Source organism: Lolium rigidum, chromosome 2 (genome assembly GCF_022539505.1).
Source record: "Lolium rigidum isolate FL_2022 chromosome 2, APGP_CSIRO_Lrig_0.1, whole genome shotgun sequence".
NCBI classification, from domain to species: Eukaryota; Viridiplantae; Streptophyta; class Magnoliopsida; order Poales; family Poaceae; genus Lolium; species Lolium rigidum.
Window position 1 is genome coordinate 176,334,253 of NC_061509.1, and position 9,945 is coordinate 176,344,197.

Genomic DNA, 9,945 nt, shown 5'->3' on the forward strand with positions numbered 1-9,945 from the left:
AGGGATGGCGAGGCCATCTTCCTGAACTGCTTGAGGTCCGACAGGCTCCGGCCGAGCTTGAGCGCAACCTTTGTCGCGAACAACTCGCCGCCCTCCCTCCGCTCCACGTCGGGTTCGTTGAGGTTGGCCTCAATGTCCTCCTGGATCTTGCGGTAGAACCCGGCGCAGTTGCGGAGTAACTCGAAGAGCATGCCCATCTGCCCGCCGTGCTCCACCGTGTTCACTGACGCCGCCAGGGCGCCGCCGATGACGGCGGCGCCTGTCGCCCACGCACCGGCCTCGCCTGTGCCGATGAACAACGAGGCGAGCGCGGCCGTGCCGGCCAGCGCCGGGCCGGCCACGGCAAGGCCCTTGTTGAGGTTCAGCACCAGCTTGCCGACAGTCAGGAACTCGTTCTCGTCCTTGGCCTTGATCACCCGGAGGAGGCCTCGCATGTCGTCCTCTAGATCTTGGGTCCATCCGTTGCCGGAAGCGATGGGCGCGCTGCCACGAAGGCTGAAGCTCTTTGACTTCTTGGCCTGCGCGGGCCGACGGCTCGGCCACCAGCGTGTGGGCTCGACTGTCTTAGGGAACTTCTCGAGCATGCCAGGGAGCAGCGGCAGCGGGTAGGCTGCGTCGAGGGCGAGCACCTGGTCCATGGCTTCCTGCACGTCGGCCTTGGTCGTCGGCGCGCCGTGTACGATCGCGGCGCGGACTTCCCGCTCGAGCTCCTTCCAGAACCTCGTGGCGTTGCGCTGCTCCTCGGCGAGCTGCGAGGGCTGGATCTTGTTGACTGCGGCCATGGTGACGGCGGCGGTGGCCAGGAGGACGCCGGCGGAGGCCTTGAGCGCGACCATGGTCGGCGCGGCGGGCGCGAGCGCGGCCATGGCGGAGGCGGCGAGCGTGAGGGAGTTGGTGGAGTGGAGCAGCAGGTGGTTCCAGTTGTCGCGCTGCCTGCCGATGATGTCGTGCATCTCGGCGCGGTCCGCCGCGGCATCCGCGATCGCGCGGAGCTTCTCCAGCGACACCTGAGCCGAGGGGGAGGCCGGCACGCGCGGCGTCTCGATCCAGTCGAGCTGGAAGGTGAGGTTCTCCTGCGCGGCGTGAATACCCGAAGGCACGTGCAGGGCGGCGCGGCAGGTAGCGACGCTGCTCCGCCGTGGCCGTGGCCGTGGCCGAGCTGCAGAGGTAGAAGGGGTGGAGGTAGACGGGGCCAAGAAGAGGCGCTGGGCCGGGAGTGCCGCCATGGCTGGAGTTCTGGGTGCCGAAAGTTGCCGCTTCCCTTTGTTTCAGTTGAGATTGGAGCTGATTTCGAAGGCTGATTGACTTCAAGCTTTGTTGGTCAGGGTAGATGAAGTGATGAAGATGATAGGAAGAAGGTGGTACTTATAGGGGGGCGCTGGCGAATGGGTTGGGCTTGGTCTCGGGTCCCCGAAATAGTGGTTTGAAGAGTGGTTTGACAAGATCGCGTCCGGGTTAGACCGTTTCTGGCAAGGGAGAGTGGGTTAGTTTAAGGCAAGCAGATCACCGGGCACTCTGGTCCATGCATGTTCACCACACAAACACTGAAACACACCCAAGTATCATGTTGTTAGTGTAACACCTGAATATACTTACAAGCATTTTATTATATTATAGGAACATACAAAATCGTATACTTTCTGAAAACAAAAAACTACGGAGTACTAGCGTCCTAGGGACTATAGCAATTGTCGAATCAATTTGACCTTAATTTTTTCCACTTGCATGCACGCATGCATGCATTCGTGAGTGCTACATGTACCTGCATTCAGTGCCCTTGTATTATTGACAGTTGCGTCACAAGTAGATCAACTTGCTTCATTTTGTGCCCTTGCATGCAGGTACTTTCGTTTTTGAAGTTTCAATTTTTATGGAAAAATACTTAGACTTAGATAATGTTGTATACTATCAGTGTGTAAATTTTTAGAATGAAATACATTGTATTTGACCCTCAGTAAAAACAACCAAAACTCACAAAATGATAAAATCAAGATAGATTGTCATTTTTGCTGAGCCGAAAAAGGACATATTTCATTTCGAAAATGTTCACACTGGTAGATACAATATTTGGCTGGGGTGTACATAGCCAGGTATAGCTCAAAGTTAGGACTGAAGCTCTGTCTCAACGACGATCGCACTCTAAAATAAAGAGTGGGAGGATGCATAGCATACTAGATTTAGATGTGCGCCTTGGCGCACGACCCCGTAAAATTCTTACCAATCTATGAATAAATAAAATTACATTTTATTGGATTTAGAAAATGAAGTCAACAGGGAAAATGATTATACAACAACCAATAGTGTTTTTTCATAGCAATATAGAAGGTAAGAATAGCAATATTAATATCTACATAATATGAACATACATAGCACCATCAAAATAGGGAAATACATTATAACAGTAATGAGCATATGGTTCTAATACGGAAGACAATACAATACAATAGCTATCAACATATATATAGTTATGATACATAGAGGAGCCCACACAGGATTCACAATGACGGCATTCATTATTTATTACACAGAGGCTAAGATTAGAGCGCATCACCAGAGGTTGCGATCCCAGGCTTGGCGATGATGATTACACCTCGTATTCTATAGGGCATCCCATATGGCACACAAAAAAATTGAATATATGATAGCATAGAACCAGCAGGTGGCAGGAAGTATACATAACGTAACGGTAATTTGATCTAAACTAAGCTGCATCCATGGCTGCATCAACTGCCATAAGTAGATTAAGCACCAGATATTTTCTAAGCTCACACTCTAGATATTTGAAGTCAGTTCTCTGAGTATAGTCATGTTCCTGCAATAGAGTTCAAATAACCAGTCTTAGGTTTGGCCAATTTGGAGCACACTATTACCACATAGTAGATAAAATCTAAGTGAAAATGGCTGGGTTGTTGATTCGTTTATGATGGAATGATGTCTCATCGTATTGTCACTAAACGGACGTCCCATACTACAGGAAAATAGTAGTGTCTTGGTACATCAGAGTACAGAGCATAGAGCAAACAACTGATAAGAGTATTTGTCTCCTATAGATGTCTAAACTGAATGAAAACTACCAGAAATTACAGAAAAGGGCATACCCACATTACGACTAAGCGAAGCATATAGATGAAGACACGCAGAACTCCAGTAGGATAAAAACACCACACATAAAACATGCAAAACTGCATCATTTTTGGGGGCAAAGCCAGAAATAGCATGTTCAGTTATACAGACAGAAAACTGCAGTTTACAATAATGCACAGTACCTACTGGAACACTTGGTAGGCAAACTAAATAATTCCTTGTTCATTTATCTATACATGATAACTTGATAAGGACATTAATAACGGAAGCATAGGGATAGGTCGTTCCGGACAATTAAAGTTGCGGAAATCAATTCTTATTCTTCTCTAAAAGCTGTAAAGAAAATACAGCTAGGTATGTAAAATTTTGGCTTCCAATAAAAAAAGAAAATAGGAACATACTGGCTGCATGATCAATTTGTGGAGATGAACTTCCCTCCTTTGATAGTACGTACCAATTGCAAAATCTATTGCATGGTAAACAGTCAATGAAAGGCCATTGCAGCACCAAATACTACAGGCCATTAATATAATGAAAACTGTTAGAAAAGCAACCAAAAAGGAATGTAAATGCAAAGAAATAGCATGAGATAGATATAAAAACTGAAAGGATTCTTCACATCTGCATTAACAAAGAGATGAGGAATGCTGATTTTTTTTATAGCGGAGATAGATATTGATGGTAGCAGCAGAAATTAAATATGTAGTCACAACATCTCTGATGGTAGTGTGATATATGTGACTACTGATCAATTAGGCATGCAAAGAGCACTGGCATGGCTAGTTCAGTTCAGAGTATGCACTATATGTGCAGCTGCAATATTAAAGGAATAACTTCACATATTTAAGAAACATATACCTCATGTCAATTGGAAATCAATTAGAGCGTAATAATAATAACATTATCAAGAGGTACCTAACTTAGTTTGAGATAGTGCCTTACAAATCAACACTTAGCTGGGAGCTGTCAAAAGAACCCTATATAATACAAAGTAAATAGGGCTATCATGAATAGATTTTGCAGAGCTTTCAGGAAAATAATTATCCAGAAAGTTCCTTTCCACCTGCAATATAATTGATAATTGCATTAGCATAACTAAAGAATGAGCTGCTTGTTCCACAAATGTAACAGAACCACTTAAACAATATGACTGGGTGTAGGCTCTGTTTGATATAATCCCTTTTGGATCAACTATAAATTCTTGATGGATTTGGATAAAATAAACTTGTTGGACCGTAGCAACCACGGACAGAGATGTAGCATATAGAAGAAAAATGAACTATGAGGCTTTCAACATACCATGTTAGTGTAATTAACATAAACTAATTGTGCTTCTAATGTGTAAACAGCATAAATCACCCATTTTAAATCTCACGAAATGTACCCAGGCCAAAGGCATGTGGAAGACAACATTTAAGATTCATAAGTTTCTTTACCCATGTCGATGCCAAGACCTCACATGCCAACTTATATCACTAAATAATCAGAGTAATCACTAACATGACCTAGAGTAGTCGGGCTCTTCTCCTTTTCTGCACCAGCACAAGCATGGCCATAAGCAAGATGAAAGCTTGTGATTTTTGGTCTCGACACACAGCGAGCAGGTCAGATTGGGATCTTACCTTTGCGTTTGAGTTCGACACGAAGGAAACGTCCGTGCTGCTGCTGCTCCAACCTCTGGCCTGATATCGATTGCCATCTCCATGCCCTCTAGCCGGCCTCTGCCGTCTCACAGCAAGGTGCGCTGCGGCGCTGTCATTCCCGTGCCCTCTGGCCAGTCCCTGCCATCTCACGGCAAAGACAAGGCACATTTAACCTGGAGGGGAGCAAATGGAGCAAGCACACCTAATGTAAAAGCTAAGCTCAGGTTTACATCTAACATGAAGGCTGACAAATTTATTAGAACATAATAATCACAGGAGCATATGAAAGAGATATAACTGTAATCACGGCCAGGCTGCAAGATTGCAAGGAAGAGTAGGACAGGTCACGCGCACGCTCACCACAACCGAACAGCAGACGAGCCGAAGCAGCCGCGGCCAGACTACATTCTGATACAGTAAAGTATTGGCAAGCAGCCATGTCCCAAATACTTGATTATACGCCCATTAAATCCTTTGCAGCATAAGCATTTTTATTCTTTGTCTACTCTTTACATATTCTCTTGTTGGCCATAATCCTAGAGCACCTGAAAGGTAACATTAATTAGAAGCATGAGGGGGCTAAGGAATGACCTCAACTACACCCCAATAAAACATTTCATAGGAACAATAGCATGTACTGCAAAAGAAAAATCACAGATAAAGAAGAGAAAAAAAGCTTTCAATTCTCTGTAGTAATGCCTCAACTAAGGTTGGTATTGGCCTAACATACCGACACCATCATACTCAATCATAATAGTGGCCTCACTCAACATCTCAGCTCATGACCCATCTCATCTAACGGTTCAGTGTGTCTCAAGCTGAAGAGGCAGGCAACTGGAACCACGACCGAGCCACGAGACCACTGTTTGGGATAACTCGGCAAACACCCAATTCTTACTTGTTTTCATATCCCTGCTCAACTAAATACATTAGCATTCAAACAATCACATTACCAAATAATAATTTTTCTCTAGTGTGCACAGTGGCATACATTGATTATAATTTGCAGAAGCATATATACTTCTGGTCTTCTACTGCAAAAGCATACCTACACCACAGGCTTTTCAAATTTCCCGATATCCAAATATTCAGAACCAACATTAGAAACAAATGACACAGAAGCATCAAGCCGTGCAGGGCCCTTTATCTGAATAGTGACATAAAAAAAAATCAGATTGACAGGTACACAATATTAAGACAAAAGAACTTTGAAACATAATTCATTATTCATCTATGCTCCAAAAAGAAACATATAGTGCAAACTGATTGCTGAACTTCGATTGGAGAACCAAAAAAGTAACAAACATACCTTCACTGACACAATATAGTTGATGAGAGCAGGACGATGGACAAAGTGGCAACCTATTTCATCCAAGGGGAAGTGCAGCCTCGTAAGTCTAACATCATAAACCTCAAATGTATAAACTACAAACAAGAAAACGATAGAGGTGCTCACTGCATAGAGAAGATCTCCAACAGACTTGTCACATCCACTTGTACCGACCTGTTTACAGAAAAATTCAGTTAAAAGAGAAAATATAGCATGGTTCGAATAGATAAACAGCACTGATTTGTTCACAGTAACTTGCGTCGCAAAATAGTAGAAATAAAATAGGAAGACATCATATTACAGGCGTTGATAACCGAAAACTAAAATGGTTGGTTATTCAATCAAAAATAGGAGAAATAAAATAGGAAGCCATCATCACGGTTGGCTATTCAATCACATATATATCCTTTAACAATTCATGTAATACTGAAGATTCAACCAGTTCCTCTAGCAGCAAGGGGAGATATGCAGAGGAGGTGCTGCTGGCCATGGCCGTACCTTAGCAACAAACAAGGCTCCCCACAAGCACTCCCATGTCCTTGTCTCCTTTCTGCACGGGCGAACCAGCGAAGGCACCTGGGAGGTGGAGCATTGCAACTCGCAGGCTGAGCGCAAGGACGATGGAGTCATCTTGAACGGCTTGGTGATGGTGGACATCCGCCCCTACAGAGGAGGGAAGGACGCGGGCGGAGGGGGCGTCAGAGGGAGAAATAGTCAGTTCTGATTACCTGTGAGACAAAATACAAACACAAAATAGAGGTAGTAAGGACGTGGATCAGAAAAACAGTAACGAATTAGAACTTAAATGGTACGAAACTATTTTTCTCAACTGGCTCACAATATTATTGTATGGTAGGTAGTTGTATAAATCCGTGACCCACTAAACCATGTGAAGCAAATGGAAATTTAATGGCATGCTTTAAAGTAAGAAATGAATGGAAAAAATATATCTTTGCCTACAATAGATAGTTGAGTGATTTCAACACGCCAACACATTTACACTGCAACTTCCGATCTAAAAGCTACATGAAGTGACTACAAAAGTTAAAGAGAACTTATCATGACATACATGAATGGTTAAAAATTACATCGGTCATGAAATAGAAATATACCGACTTTGCTGCTTTAGTATATAAATCTATGGAAACAATATCAGGAGTAATATTTTAAAATAAAGGGTGCTCACTCCTTCTGTTGATTAATTCGGGGTAAGCACAAAAATAATGGAGGGAAAATTTGCTCTGTTTCCAAATACAGAATACCTTCACAATGAAAAAATCCAAACAATCAACACCAAGAAGTGTTCCTTTACATGAACAAAACACAAGAAAAAACAAGGTGCTTCTTCAGATCTGGATACATCCATACCAGGGCAGTTCATGTCTTGCTTCAACAACATGGATCTGGATCTAACGGAAATAAATTCATGGATATTGCATATGAGAGAGAGAGAGAGAGGAGAAGGAGGAGGAGAAACCTGTAGGTCCCCAACGATTTGTACATAATAAATGGTATATTTCATTAAGTAATAATCTTCATGTGGAAATAGTAAAACCATATTGAAAATCTTGCAAGGGGAGGTTTAAAAAATCTGCCTATTGTTGATTTGGTGAAAATAGTCTTTGAAGCAAACCTGCAATGGTAGAATAAAAATGAATTAGTTAATTCTTGCTAAAATTAAAATAGTTTTTAAAGCAAATCTGCAATAGTAGAAGAGTGTGAATTAGTTATTTCTTTCCCATGTCGCTAATATAAATCAGAAAAGATGCCTTGAAAACCAGGACAGATAAACATGATAATAAGAGGAATTAACAGATAACTTCAAATAGTAGCTATGAACCTTGAAACTGAGAACTCACCTAAGATTCAGTTTTAATGGATTTATAAACCTTTTCCCTCAAGATACCATGAAGAGTCCCCACAACCAAACATGACGAGTCCCCTGAACATATTGACATCACAGTAACATGATTGAGACATGCATACGCACTCAACAGAGGAGAGGAACAAACCCATAGCCACCCACCTATCCTTGGCCTGGTGATGAGAAACAACATGCGAACTTCAGAGATATCCAAACATAAGAAAAATATCATATAAGATATCCTAGCTGAATTATTTTCAGAGATATCCTAGCTGAATTTTACCAAAGCAAAGAAATACAGTAGCTATATTACTTGACATCCAACAATCTGACCAGGAAATGAAGAGAACACTTCATAGCTCTAGGGATCAACATGAACTCTTTCCTCATACTCAATCTCATTTAATCTCTGAAATATAAAATCATAACTTTCAATATAGATGAATAGTCTAAATTGGTATACCTGACTGTACTATTTGTAGTGCAATAGAAGCAAAAACAGCCAGTCAAAGTGATACTTTAATCTCTATGGTGTGTAAGCTAAAAGATCATTTCTGTTATCCCAATATAACAATTATTACCATAGCAAATAATTCTGAGATTCTCCCTATACATCCAAAATTTGAAAGCCTGAAACCATGTACGTGCAGTCCCTTCAGGTAAGATTGCAAGAATACCAATCCCGACATCAGTTGCAGTGAAAGAATTACAGGGAAAAACTGGTCCTCCATATCTCTTCTTAGAAGCACATCTAGATAGAACGATCAATCATCGATTTTTTAGCAGCATCCAACAAATATGTGCTATAGAACATAGATGGAGAAAGTTCGCAGGCTGCCATGAACAAAAGGAGGATGATTTTACAGTGCACATGGAACCATCTTCCTCGGCAGCCTCGTCCATCTCTCTACAGGGGAAATACCCAAATCCGTCCATCTCTACAGAGGAAATACCAAAATAGATAAACATCATTATATTGCTTATTCCCGAGCTGGTTCATGAAAGGAATCTAGGTAGATAGAGAGGAGGATGGGGGAGAGAGACCTGAATGAAGAGGTGTAGGAGAGCAAGCCGTTCCGCTGCAAGGTCGAGGTGGAGCTCAAGGCGGATCTCAGGGGCGCAAGGTTGAGGTGGAGATCGAGGCGGAGCTGCGAGGGCACGAGGTGGTTAGTCGAGGTGGAGCTCGAGGCACTGCTGGTGCCCTCGCACGTCTTCCCGAGACGCACCACCTCCAGATGTGTCTTGTCCGCCCTCGCCGTCGAGGGAGGAGGGCGGAGATCCAGGCGCCGGCGAGGCAGCTGCCTCATCCTCGGCCTTCTCCTCCTCCAACGCGCGCTCCAGTCGCGCGCTCGCCGTCGCCAAGGCGCGCCTTCCACCCCAGTCGCTGCTGTCGCCAAGGCACACGCTTGCCGCCGCCGTTTCCAGGCGCGCGCTCGCCGCCGCCGCCATCTCCAGGCGTCGCTCGCCCCCGCCGCCATCTCCAAGCGCGCGCTCGCCGCCACAGTCGCTGCCGTCGCGCAGGCGCGCGCTCGCGCTCGCCGTCATCGCCCAGGCGCGGCGCTCGCCGCCGCCGTCGCCTGGCACGCCTTCGCCGCCGCCGTCTTCTGGCGCGCCCTCGTGGTTGCCCAGGCGCGCGCTTGGCTTCGTTGCCCAGGCGCGTGCTCGGCGCCGCCGCCGCTGCCATGCTAGAGAACGAGAGGGGATTGGGGAGGAAGTGCGTGCGAGGGATTGGGTGAGGCCGTGAGGTAGGGTTTCGGCCCACCTTTTCCGCGCGGTGAAGATATTTCGCACGCTAGCTCGCCACATCCGAAACGAGCCGTAGAGACTGATGTGTGGACCCATCGTACCGTAGGACCCAAACGCAGCCAGATGCGGGTAGACAACGGCCAGTTCATGGCTTTCGCTAGTGTGCTACTGCCAGATATGGATGGCTGAGATCGAATGTTGACCAGACACAGTAAAAATCCGACGGCTGAGAAGCTGAAAACGCTGTGAGAGCCCCATGGGGGTGCAACAATCATACC

General features: G+C 44.9%; 1 long non-coding RNA gene across 1 annotated transcript; it reads right to left on the reverse strand.

The window, feature by feature from the left end:
• Positions 1-5,418: 5,418 nt before the first annotated feature.
• LOC124687733 lies at positions 5,419-7,108 on the reverse strand. The gene is made up of 4 exons (XR_006998289.1): positions 6,556-7,108; positions 6,184-6,231; positions 6,037-6,089; positions 5,419-5,874 (listed from the first exon to the last, which is right to left on the reverse strand). It is a non-coding gene; the product is annotated as an uncharacterized LOC124687733 (long non-coding RNA).
• Positions 7,109-9,945: the final 2,837 nt, after the last annotated feature.